This window comes from Lepisosteus oculatus, chromosome 28, assembly GCF_040954835.1.
Source record: "Lepisosteus oculatus isolate fLepOcu1 chromosome 28, fLepOcu1.hap2, whole genome shotgun sequence".
Classification (NCBI taxonomy): Eukaryota; Metazoa; Chordata; class Actinopteri; order Semionotiformes; family Lepisosteidae; genus Lepisosteus; species Lepisosteus oculatus.
In genome coordinates this window covers 7601526-7613538 of record NC_090723.1, presented here as the reverse complement: position 1 = coordinate 7613538, position 12013 = coordinate 7601526, and the positions used below count along the sequence as shown (strand labels likewise).

The following is a 12013-nucleotide window of genomic DNA, read 5'->3' as shown; positions in this document are numbered from 1 at the left end:
TTTACTCCTTCTCCCACGCTAGAACCACAGGCCCTGCGATCTAACTGCTATAACTGAAGATTTGTTCTCTTTTTATAGATTTTATAAAGCCACTTGGAAAACACACTCTTTGTTTTAGTTACGCCAGTTATTCCCATTGCATATTTCACTCTACGGAATCTCAAATTGCACGTTATATAATTTATCTATCAGGATTATTAAAAAGGGATTATACTTCCTATAAAATCCAGAATAATATTATATTGCATTTCTCTTTAATTGCGATTTTCACTGGAGCTTGAGCGTAGTTCTGTTTTATTCGATCACATGTTTTATTCGCTCATACCTCTAGCGACCACACTCGCTACAGGTATGAGCGCTTTTTTAAAAAAAATGCTGTGCAGTGGAATTGTGCGGAGCTGAAGCAGCACGTATCGCTGTGTCGCGACTTGAAACGCGTGTTAAGGTCTGTTTGTGTTTTTTTGCGTGTGCCGTTAAATCTTCTACCGACAGCGGCAACAAAAGAGTTAACAAGTACCTGAACTCTGTTAGCCACTCCCGGAGGTCGAAACCTGGTTCACAAGCTGCCTGGTTTCCACCTGGGGGAGAGGTGTGGCCTGGATCACCCACCAGGAAAGCGACAGGACTCGGGATAGGTGGCGCTCCTCACAGCCGACGGAGAAACTGGGGATTTTAACCTCGGACCCGGCCAGGCCACAGAGACTGCTGCGTCGAGCACGATTTGACAGCTTTCAGAAAACAAAAAGACAGTCGCGAACCAGTTTGGAAAAGGCAGGGTAAGCTGGATACTCTTCTGTCCTTTCAGTCTTTTCCTCAAGAAGATCCCAGCACGACAGATTCGAGAGAAGGGTGTAGGAGACGGTAGATTTAGTAGCCCTGGTGTTGCCCTAGGGCACCTCAGAAAGCAATGCGTTTAAAAAACGCAAGTTTATAGTTCATGATTAATGTTTTATGTCACATTCTGCTTTTGCATGAAGAAAACTTTTTTTTACTTAGAGATCCCATTAACTTGGTGTTATGAGAAATACCCGATTACTTAAACTCCCCCCCCCCCAGTTGATGATGTTTTTTTTTGGGTGGAAGGGGGGCGGGTTTAAAGTCAACTTGCGAAGCTTATTTTCCATTTCCCGATTCGTGTGATTTGCTTTCTGCGCTCTCTACCAGAAAAAAAATAATAATAATTTGACTGGTAAATTATGTTCCTAGGTCAAGGAAGTGAACTGTGATATTACAGCCGCAGTATGAAACTGAAAATGAATCAGGGTAGACATTTCTGTGCCAGATCTGAGAGGCGTATTCGGTTGCAGAAATCTGTCAGATAACGCTAAAAATAAAAACAATGAAACCGTGCTTATCAATTGCGCCCGAGAATTGTCTTCACTCTGGAGGGCATGCAGGGAGTAAAATAAACGATGTATATAATAAATAAAGGAAGTAGAAGTTCTGCCCATTTAATAAGTGGATAACTTTGACCTCACGGCACGTAAGTTAATTATTACTTATTAGAGGCGTGTTTTATTTTTATTTCAAAGTACCGAAAGCCACCTTCTAAATAGCTGACAGAATTGTAGAAGTTTCCACTGCAAAATGGAATCCAGACCTTCAGGGTGTAAAAGACATACAGTTGTAGGCTGAGCTTTCCTTGCGTGGTTGAATGGTGTGGTTTTGGGAGAAACAGTCTACACGCAGTCCAGCCGTGACCATTCGAAGCCTTTTGGCCGTCTTCTTCTCGCACAGGCAGTTGGTCCAGCTTGGCTACTGTGCTCAGATGAATTATCTGAGTGGCTTTGCAGAAGGCAGTGGTTCCCACCTGAGTAGCAGATATTGAAAGGCTTTGGAAGAAGAATGGCAGGTTAATGGCTTTAGGGACACTTGCTGGAGGAGAGGTGTCTGCCTCATTGCGGAGACTGGAAACACTGCGCTGAGAATGAAATCTGGACTTTCCATAAAATGCTTTGCAGTAGCTGTAGGCGGTCATGAGACCTTTTCAGGTTCTTTTGTTGTTGGCACTTAGAGACTCCAGTGCCCAGACACTGGAAGACACTGGGAAGCCGGAGCCTCGAGCGCAAGGCAGGGTACACCCTGGACAGGACACTAGTCCATCGCAGGGCCAGTGCAAGCCCATCATACAGGGGGACAATTTGGAGGCCACGGTAAAGGCCAAGGGGGGAAATTCAGCCCGGACACCGGGATAACTCCCTACTCTTCTCGAGAAATGTCCGGGGATCTTTAATGACCACAGAGAGTCAGGACCTCGGTTTAACATCTCATCCGAAAGACGGCACCCACTACAGTATAGTGTCCCCACCACTATACCTGGGCATTAGGACCCACACAGACCGCAGGGTGAGCGCCCCCTGCTGGTCCCACTAACCTCTTCCAGCAGCAACCATAGCTTCCCAGGAGTCTCCCATCCAGGTACTGACCGGGCTCAACCCTGCTGAGCTTCAGTGGACTGCCAGTTGAGAGCTACAGGGTGATATGGCTTCTGGCGGGGGGGCGGGGGGGCGGGGGGGCGGGGGGGGGTGGGGGGGGTTAATTTGTTTAAATAACATCCAGGTCTCATAATTGGATACTCCTAGGTGTCCCTCGATGAGACCCAATGAATGTTGATAAAGCTTCTTACCATTTCTGACAATCAATGACATCTCAATGTTTTGCCTCATAAGGAACTGAAAATTGTGTTTTGCTGTCACAGAGGTATTTTTATTGGATGACTTTCAGTTTCAAGCTTGACATAATGCAAGCATTTCGTGCGCAGTGACACACAACATAGTCATTCTTTTCCCAGCCCTCTCTCTCTCCTTCCAAGTTTTCTGCATGGCATAGCTATTTCTGGATTTATGCAGCCTTCTTCACACCCGGAGAAGGCTCCACAGCAAAAACATTGTGTTTCTTTTCTCCTCTTTTCAGCCTGGAATAAACCTTTGCAGCCTACGCATGCTGACTCAGCTCCCTACTTGAACTATTCCTGTTTTTTAGTTGCTAGATTATCTATACCAATATCCCCAATACCAGTGTCTGGATCTTGCTCAGATTGATATCTGACTAATTCCTTCATATTAGTATGATATAATATTTGACAAATATTGCACTGAAAAGACGTCAGACTTCAGGCGTCTCTTGATCATTAGGGGTCTTGTTATCCACAAGCCTTAAAGAGATACTTTAGGAGTTTGGGTTGTGTTTTGAAAGTACATTTTGTTCAACAGAAACACTTAACTGTATTGCCAGGCTATGGTGGTTAGGGTAGAATCCATGTGTCTTCTTTTGTTTTTGCGTGTGCTCAAACTGACTTTGAGCAGAGAACCGGAGACAGAGTTCTCCCTTATTCTGACTGGGAGGTACCTTACTGTCCTTTGTGAGTGCCGTGTACATGTGTCCTGTAGAAGCCACTCGATACCCCTTGTTAGTCTGAGCTGTGTGGGGGAAAATAATGAACCTGTGGGAAAGTGAAAGGTGAGCAGACATCTCCTGTTGTGTTTTTGTCTGTTCCTTGAAAAGGCCCAGTTTGTTTTAAAACCATTTTGCTACATCTTGCTTGATTACCAATATTTTAATCTAATTACTGCTTTTGGGAGAAGCTGTATTCATCATGCCTTGTTTTGAATGAATGTATGCTCGGCTGTTCTGAGATGATGCACTGCCTGTCTTTCATGATGTGTGATTTATGTAGTGGAGCAGTAACATAGGGTGTGATAAGCTCTGTTTGGAAAGAAGGACAAGTGCATAAAGGAGGTATCAGGGTCTTTGTTTTGTATTGCTTGGGGAAACTCTTTGTTTGAAAGGATTTCAGGGACATGACGTTGTCAAAGCACAGTGGTATCATATTGACAAAACATTGGATAATATTATAGTGTTGGGACAGTTGTGGGCATTAGAGAAGTTGACAGGCTCACACATCTGTTTATTACAAGACCGTGATCACAGATATCTTAACTGCTAGCTGATTGAACCATCAGATTTTGCACTGATGTTATTTCACCATTTTCTTGATGCATTTTCCCTGGTGCTTAATTTTAGGAAAACTCCAGTTTGGGATCTCTTGAACAGTGCTGCTTTTATGAGAACAGAGTTTTACTTTTTTTAATACCCTGTATTGCATTAAATAAATAAACATGTTTCTTTCTTTCTCGAACCCTGAGCAATAAAATGTATTTTTCCAAGTCCAGCTTCGCCAGCCTGTGAAAACAAAATCGTCCATTGTCTCAGGATGGTTTAGCTTCTTAATTCCAGTTCATGACTGGACACCTGTAGCTCTGTTAAGATAAAGCTTTGTATGTGTATTTTAAAGATCTTTTGATCACTTCAAAAGTCCTGGAAAAATAATCAGTTGGATCAATTAATGTGAATAAGGTCTTTATAGCTCAGATGGTAGGAAAACAGCAGAACCCCTTTGACCCTCAAGGCGATGTTAGTCAGACTGTGCAACATGAACCGTTTTCTGCCCAGTGTAATTCATGTTTTGCTTCAAAGTTCAGTTCCTTTTTCGTGTCCTGGTGGTTTTTTAAAAGAATTTATTAACAAGTATTGTGGTTTTTGATGAAAGTATCTCAAACCTACAAATTCACGCACATGAAAATTTAAGGAAGTCATACTTGGTGTTCCCTAATTTAAACAATGTTGCATAACATGGTAAAACTTTCCTCCTGCATGTTGCTGTTATATTTCTTTACGACATTTTGCAGTACACCTATAGGTTTGTGTTGATTGGAGGTGTCGTTCTGAAGAGAACAAAAAATCTGTCTGACTCCACCTAGGTTTGTGATGTTGAGCTCTTTCATTAAGTACATTTGGAAAGTTGAAGCTCTTAATATGTCACATCAGCAAAAAAGTAATTACGGAGCTCTGTTTTTCACACACTGGTACATTCCTGCTTTCTCTGAACTTTATTAGGAGAGATGAGAGGCATTAAGGCATTAAGCTATGTACTGTATTATGGTTAGAGTATTCAGACAGGGTAAAAAGTATTCTGAAGGAACTCAACTATCAAAGATGGGCATGCAGACCTGGCTGTATAAGTCTTATATGCTAGCAGCTCTATCACCCTGCAACTCCCAGCTGGCAGCCCACAGAAGCTCAGCAGGTGTGAGCCTGGCCAGTACCTGGATGGGAGACCTCCTGGGAAAGCTAAGGTTGCTGCTGGAAGAGGTGTTAGTGGAACCAGTAGGGGGTGCTCACCCTGCAGTCTGTGTGGGCCCCAATATAGTGACGGGACCGTGCTATAAAAATGGTGCCGTCCTTCGAATGAGATGAAACTCCGAGGTCTTGACTCTCTGTGGTCATTAAAAATCCCACAGTATTTCTCAGAAGGAGTAGGGGTGTAACCCCAGTGTCCTGGTCAAATTTCTCCTTTGGCCCTTACCAATCAAGTCTTCTTAATAATCCCCATCTTTAAACTGGCTTCATCACTCTGTTCTCTTCCGCCCTGAGAGCTGGTGTGTGGGGAGTGTACTGGAGCACTCTGGCTGCCATCACATCATCCAGTGGGGGCTACACACTGGTGGTGGTGGAGGGGAATCCCCATTACCTGTGAAGCGCTTTCTGAGAGGAGTATCCAGAAAAACGCTATGTGAGTATAAGGATTATTATTATCCATATGTTGAAAATGGGAAGAATTATTGGACAGCCGTGAACTGGATGCCCAGGGAGATGTACTGGCACTTAACTGGAGTCAGACTTAGCATGCTTGAGTTTCCATTGAACACACTGTTCTCTCGTGACTTGGCCAGCACCTCTAAGTTGATGAAGCTGTCAATAAGAGCCATGTTACTTCTGTGTTCAATAATAGCCCTTCTGTGGCGTATGTGCCTCTTGCAGTGTGCACATACTGAAGTCAGCATGGAACTCGGGCAGCTGCAGAGGTTGTGGCTTTGGAGCGGAGTTAGTTTGCAGGGGGCAATTCCAGGATTTCCGGGAAGCCGTGAGGAAAAAAAACCAAGGCGGAACGATTCCAAATCGCAGGAAAAAAACATGTGTCCGGTGCATGAGAGAAGTCATGTTGTTTAGCATCAGAAATGACCTTCAAAGTGTTTTTCAGTCTTGTTTCCGTTTTGATCTGCAGTTGCAGGTCCTTAATGTGTCACACAATTAGCTCTGGTGGGGATCGAAAGGTGATTTTCTCGCTCCAGTTCTGCAGCAGCTCTGTTTCCTGAGTTAGACGCTTTCTGAGTGAGACCGTCTTCAGCATCAGATTCATTTATTTCATCTTTTCCCAAGTGGACACATGGGATTGCAGGTGTCTCTCTCACAGCGCCAACAGAGCAGCAACGCCAGATCGCACAGAATTGCTTAGTAAAGGCCATCAGCAATATTGATCTCCCACTGCCCTTGATATTTCTGCAAATCCTTGGATGTTTAAAGGGTCAGGCTGGACAAAGCACTTCCCTGAAAAAAGAAAAACAAATAACACCGCAGGATTCAGATCATCTTTCATCTGATAAATTCACCGATGACATTCAAATGCATACTCTCGGTTTTGCTAAGGTGACACAGAAAAAAAGGGAAGAAGCTGGGACTGTGACTTCTGTCACATTCATTTGAAAAGAGGTCTGTGTTTGCTGTTAGAGAGCTAGAAACTCCACACACTCCCACACTGCTCACTCACAGGCATGCCAATCTAAGCAAAACCTGCTTTCCTTTAATGTGCAACTAGGAAGAGCCTTGCATCATGGGGGACTGCCTTGGCAGGGCAAGTTTCAGAGCAAGAGAGGAGACAATTGAATGCACAGGAAAGAGACTCGGAATTCTCCTACTTGTGGAAGAGAGATTTTACCTTTGATTCGCCTCTATCATAATCACTATTAACCCTACCAAGAGTGACGGGAGACACTGTTTGCTACAAAGCAGAGAGAAGCTCTAACCAGCTAATCTCCATTATAATGAACTAATAATTTCAGCTGGTGCACTGAGTGAATGTCTTTACTGGGAGAGCCACTCTGAGACCAACACCAGCTATTTTTTTTATGATCTACAGTATGGGCCTCCAGACCCAGTACCTGAAAGCCCAAATCCACTCCTGATTCTAGGAAATGACAGGTAAATCGACAGTTATCCAACCATTAGGGGCACCTGTTTAAGTAGCTGATCCATTAGTCAGCGTTTCAATGTTTAATTGATCATTGTGACATTGTTCTAGGCCTTTGGAAAGTGGAGATTTAAAGGCTCTCTGTAAAACCTGCTGTATTGGGGCTCTCCAGGACCAGGGATAAGACCTGTGATGTAATACAGTGTTAAAACATCAGACTGCACACAAAGCATATGACACTAGACTGATAAAGCTTGATAAATTAATCCAGGATATTTAAAAACATTGCAGATTCTTCCTAGACTTTCCTGCCTGTCTCTCCATCCAGTGTGATGAAAACGGCAGATGGCCACCCCATTGAAGGATGCTGGTTCAATGACAAAAGTAGCAGGGGATTTGCAGTCTTTTCGCACACTTGGCTGCGGATGATGAACTTAAACCAGAACGGTTTAACCCCCAATCTTTGCAGGGCTTGATGTGAACGTTATTGAATCTGAAACCAAATCTCCTTCCCTTTTTTAGTTGGTTGTTTTGTGGATGGCGGTTATTTATAAAGCTACAGCCAGAGCAGGTGTAGTTCACTGAGTCTCTCCTAATCCAGGCTGGGGAAGGACTGAAGTCCAACCAATATTTCTCTCGTGTCGTTGTGTGGACTTACTTGATCCAAGTGCTGACAATTACTTTAGTAATTAAGGATAAGGTTTTCAATGGCATGTCACTAGTGTTAAGCCCAGATCATTATGGGTTTGCTTTTTGGCCTGCAACCCTGCTCAGTTTTTGAGCTGAGTTTTTTACTTGGATCCTTAACTGAGCTCCACTCGGCTGAAATCCAGGCATACAGTAGCACAAGGGAGTAAAATCTAAGGGACTGGATTCTTTATTTTTTTCTTTGCTTGTGCTGGCTTCCCAGCTCTTTGTTGAACATCTCTCATTGCTTTATTGATCTGCTGTGTGTTTTATAGGGGTGGCTGGTTGCTGGGCGTCATTGGGGGGGGAAGAATTGAACCTTTATTCAGCAGCAGATATATTTCTGCATGGCATTGATACCGTTTCATTCATGTTGGTCATTTGTATCTCCCTGCTGATCATACAAACAAGTTTTTTTCTTTTTTGAAATCCGTCACGAGGAATATTTGAATAACAAAGCTGCTTGCTGGGAGGTGTTGCAAAACAGAACCAGTTTTCCAGCTCCTTGACATGCCCTCTCTTGTCTGCAGTGAACAAGTCAGTGTGCACTGGGCTTGAAGCTGAGGGGAGTTTGTGATATTCAACGCACTAACGTCATGTCGCGGTGCAACGCCCTTAGTTCATTTTGTCACAGAGAGTCCTGCTCAAGCTGACCGAGCAGAAATGCTTGATTCTTGCTGATTGCCGGATTAGGGGCAATTTTAAAGAGATTATTACAGTTCTTTTTAGTGTTTTTTTATTTTTAATTAAGGCAAAGAATTTGCACTTTTCCATGACAAACTGGTTTTACAGTATATTAAAAACAAAGCTGTTCTCGCTGAGTCTCACTAGAAACAGAGGAGTACCACAAATCAGTGTTCATTCTCATCCCTACGGTCATGTTCTAAACCACTTTATCCTGTACAGGGTTGCAGGGGAGCTGGAGCCTATCCCAGCAAGCAGTGGGTGCGAGGCAGAATACACCCTGGACAGGACACCAGTCCATCACAGGGGACACACAGACACAGACACCCACACATACTCTCCTCGGGGCCAGTTTTCTTAGAAGCCAATTAACCAACCACCATGTCTTTGAACTGTGGGGAAAAACCTTGGTGAAAATGGGGAGAACATGCAAACTCCACACAGATAGAACACCAGGAATTAAGCTCGGGGCCCCAGTGCTTTGAGGCAGCAGTGCTTACCACTGTGTTAGCCTCTGTACTTTGTCACTGAGGGTAAAATTCACAGCCTCAGTGTGGCTTCAATTTGCATTCTGCTCCGAAGAAACATTCATGGGATTGTTAAATCATTAAACTACCAGAAGGCAATCGGACAAAACGGACTTAATGTCCTCCCAACGTGTGTAATGTCTTTATACTCTCAACATTGAACAGTCAGGCTTCTTATGTACTAAAACCGTGATTCAGGGTGCTGTTAGCTTTTCCCATGCTGTAAGGTTTGCAGTGCTCTCTCTTTTTTTAAAGAAAATCCTCATTTTATAATCTCACAGGCTGGCACCCAACTCAATTAGTGAATTAATGAAGGCTCTGCTTGGTGGGAGTTTGGTTTTCAAATCTGTTTCAAAAATGCGCCACAGCCCTCAACCCCAGCACCTCCTCTTTCACTGAGTGTGGCCAGGAGCTCTGGGGAGGTGGGGGGTGGGCTTCAACCGCTGGGCTTTGCGCCTTTTCGGTTTTCGTTTTGCAAAGAAAAGGAACAGGGCTGGTTTCTAGCCTCCCAAAAGAGGAAGAGAAGTGACAATACAGAGCACTTCCTCTGCGCGCTGTGGTGGAGGAGGCTGTCACACTGAAAAAAGGGGTGTGGAGAGAGAGAGGAGCAGACAGGCTTGGCGTCGTGGCCCTCTTTGAAGATCCTGTGTGAAGGTCAGGGTTTAAATCGTCCGTCTCTTACCCTTTCTGACCTCTTCCCTGCTGCTCGGTTCTCCATGACTGTCTTATTCCTCCTCCATTGCTTTACTCTTTGTGCTGAAAAGGCTGAAAAATAAATAAACACCCATACTTTGATGGGGGATTCAGCAGGAGAGAAAGGATCATATTTTTATTGTTTAATGCAGCCTCTCACAACCTCGCCCTGATTATCTCCTATCACTGAAATGCAGAACCCAGCTTAATACACCAGCAGCTCCTCTGTACAACAGATCACTTAAATTCTCACTTTTACCACAAAGTATCTAATGTACAGCACAGTCTACATTATCCAGTGTACAATGTTGCCTATTACTGTTTTAGTTTAGAAAATCTTGTCTATGTAGAACAGCACCACCTACTGGTCTACCAACACCACTTTCAGCAGCTTCCTAAGAGGTCTCAAACCCCAGTATTGCCCAGGCCCAACCTTGCTTAGCATCTTGGATTTGATGGGATCAGGATGCAAAGTGGTAGTGCTGCTTTCTGTAGCTTCGTTTTAGATCAGTTGACAATATTCCTTCCTTTTAAACCCCTAAATAAAGGCGTACGAGCTGCTGTTCCCCTCCTGTGTTTGAGAGACCGAGAGAGAGAGAATCCCAGGACAGCTGCTCACCCTTAGAAGACGATGGTATTGAGTAAAACACAGCTGTTTCATTATTTTACAGAGCTGTTTTATGTCACTTTAAAGATTTGATCCTTATTGAGTTTTGTTCATTTTTAATGGCAGAAGAGAAAGTTGCTTTCTGACCCAGTCCCTGTGCGAAATACTTTGCAATCTGGGCAAATGGCTTTGCATCATTATATTGGTTTCCATGCCTACACTTCCTTTTTGCTAGCTGACAGGAAGTGGTTGAAGTGCCATGACCCATCCTCTCTCTCTCTCTCTTTCACTCTCTTGTTTTCTCTCTCTCTGTATATAGGCAGTTCTCTTTTTTTTGTTTATCAGCGGCGGTGCCTCTCATTGGTGCGGGCTGTTCCTCCACCGTGTCTCGCTGAGCGGTAGTGTGGTCAGGGTGTTGTGGAGTTGAGTCCTGCACAGCGATGCTGCCCTCGTGAAATATTTTTCTGTCCTGTTGGATTAACATGGTTGATATGATAACAATGGCTCACAGGGTCTTCAGGCACAGATCCAGGTCTCTGTCATTGTCCACTGAGGTAGGTTGATTCTCACACTACCCAGGAACTGACTTCAACAGCACAGCTTTGTCTTAAGACTACTTGGGAAAGGTTAACCGAATGCTAATGCTCAGAACAACGATTCCATCCCAAAGTTTGTCAGGTAGTTAGAGAGAAAAACTTCGGCACTGTTCTTTTCTCGTCGAATGTTTCGACTAAAGTTGTCTCTCGCGGTTTCACTTTTCAAGTTGTCGAGCCGTTACTCGACAAAATTGGTGTGTGAACATTACCAACATGAAGGATCTTTTTACTTCTCTTTCGTGTTCAAGTGGTATTATTGTGTGTTTTATGTAGAGCTTATTCTTGAGTGTTTGACGTTAAAGATGGCTCTGTCCCCCTTGAATTCTGTGACTTTTATTTGACCCTGTTCCTATTAAGCAAAAAAGGAGGAATACACAATTCTAGCATCAGATATCAGACAGGAAAAGCTTTTTAATTCCTTGAATCATAATGGGAATGTTCTTCCTGGCAGTTACTTAGAAATGAATGAGCCTTCATGAGGTGTGATATTAGTAAAAGCCTAGTTTGAATTGCATCTGAATGAGCATAAATATTTAGTATTCAGTCTGTTCTTCAACTTTATTCTCAGCTCTTACAGCGAAAAGCAAACGAAAACTTTTGAAATCATGTTTCTCAGTTTACCAGAAGAACAAGGCATTTAGTCGCTAAACAGCTATGCAGTCAAAGGTGATTACACAAAATTAAAACAATAAATATTTTTAAATCTCTGGCCCAGTCTAATATTCCGAAAATGAATGCATTCCAAGAAGGAAGGCTATTCACCGTTAGAAATTACTTACGAAATTAAAACGATTTCTTTTTTGACAGAATAGCTGAGAATGAGCCAGGGGTGGGTAGCGCAGTGTTGGTGTTGCAGTTAGAGGGGCTGCTTTGCAGCTTCTGAGTCTTGGGTTCGATTCTGCCTTGGGAGGTCTTCTGTGTGGAGTCTGCATGGTCTCCTCGTGGCCACATGGGTTTTCGCAAAGCTCTTTTGTTTCCACCCAAGCTCCGAAGACATGTCGTCTAGATTAATCAGTGTCTCCAAAATGTCCTTTGTGAAGCAGACTGGTGGCCTGTATCCTGTTGTGTCCCCATTGAAGGTTATTCTGTTTTAAGATGCAAAACCAGTAGCTTCAATTCTGCTTCTTTGCACAGAGAGTTCTGTTCTGTTTACTCTTTACTGATGATTCTCACGATGTTTACCTCTTCAGTG

The 12013-nt window shown here is 43.6% G+C and overlaps 1 protein-coding gene and 1 long non-coding RNA gene across 3 annotated transcripts in view; one reads left to right on the top strand and one right to left on the bottom strand.

Moving 5' to 3' along the window:
- The window catches only part of arhgap27l (Rho GTPase activating protein 27, like), a 46559-nt gene that overhangs the window by 13013 nt on the left and 21533 nt on the right, over positions 1–12013 (top strand). The gene's annotated exons all lie outside the window — the stretch shown is intronic.
- Positions 4757–10653, bottom strand: LOC107079290 (uncharacterized). The gene is made up of 3 exons (XR_001480240.2): positions 10238–10653; positions 9608–9690; positions 4757–6387 (listed from the first exon to the last, which is right to left on the bottom strand). It is a non-coding gene; the product is annotated as an uncharacterized lncRNA (long non-coding RNA).